The sequence below is a fragment of the Argentina silus genome (assembly GCF_951799395.1).
Source record: "Argentina silus genome assembly, chromosome: 18".
In the NCBI taxonomy this organism is placed as follows: domain Eukaryota; kingdom Metazoa; phylum Chordata; class Actinopteri; order Argentiniformes; family Argentinidae; genus Argentina; species Argentina silus.
In genome coordinates, this window is record NC_139672.1 from 8484037 (window position 1) to 8485370 (window position 1334).

Consider the following 1334-nt stretch of genomic DNA (forward strand, 5'->3'; position numbering starts at 1 on the left):
CCCTCAACGCCTCTTTTTTCATTTCTGCTCTCATTGGGGGGCAGTGTGTTTGTGTGGGTAGGGTGTGTGCTTGTGTGTGTGTATGTGTGTGTGTGTGTGTGTGTGCCTAGCTATGAACGGGGAGGGGGGGGGGTGCAGTAATATGGATTATAATGTTCAATTATAAGTTCTTGATCCTGTCCTCTTATCTCTGTTGCTAAATGGGGTTATTTCTCTCTCAGAGCCCTCTGCCCCTCGCTTCTTAGGCTGCGGGGGTGGGGTGTGTGTATCTGCAATAAGCTCTCTACTGCACCAGTTTAAAGGCTTTCATAGTTGGGCTGCCTTTGAAGGTCTATTTCATGTTTTTTCTGATGGGTTTTGGGGCGGTTGTCGATCAAGTTCGCTTTGTAGTTCCGAGGAGGGGCGCAAAAAAACAAAACAGGAATCTGTTCCAGAAGGCGTTATTCGGTTCTTGTTTTGGAATGTTTTGATTTAGGATTTGGGGGGCGTTTTATGTCTCTATTTAAATGTTTCACATTCTAGGCGAGCGGGTGGCATCGTCATAAGGCTGTTAGCGACACTAGCCTAGCGCGTCAGTCTCCCTTTGTGGCCGCGCCGTTAGCATGCTAGCCTGACGTCAGCCTCCCAGTCAGCCGAGTCCCCGGGAGCCCTGAGCGCGCTAGGCTAGCATCTCCGCTGACGTCAACCCCGCCTAAAGTCTATGAAAGAGAGTGATGAATGAGCAAATTAGCGTTTAGCATCATGACGTCAGTGTGGGTCCGTCTAGCTGGCAGGGGAGCTGGCAGGGGTCGTTTGTCCCCATGCGATGACCAGCCAATAACAATGGATGCTCTCAGTCAGCGGCCTGGGGAGGGCTCGGTCTAAATGCCAGGACTGCACAGTATGACATCGTTGTATTGTTCCCCAAGCAGGAGATCCATAAGTACCAGGGCTGCTTAAGGAATGGTCCTCCAATGGGGTTCTATATCTGGGGTTGGAATTGCAGGCGAGGCGGGGGGCTGCTAAGAATACGACACAATGGAATAGTGATTTATTGTATTCAAATGTTTTTAGCCATGCACGGCAGCAGATATTGACTTGGAACATCAATATGTAATTCAAACTCTGTATGAAATATGTATTTTTCTGCTGATGTGAGGCTGTATTTCACACCGATGCAACAACACCAATGGAATTGTCTTGTCTGTGTTTCAGGTGCTGGTATGGACACTCCTGACACTGTGGTCTCTCAGTCCATGAAGATTTATGTCCTCTTGTCTGTCTATAGAAATGTGGGAATATCGACATGTAAATGACATCAACCAGTTTTTAACTTGTTTCAAATAGACGGCTGC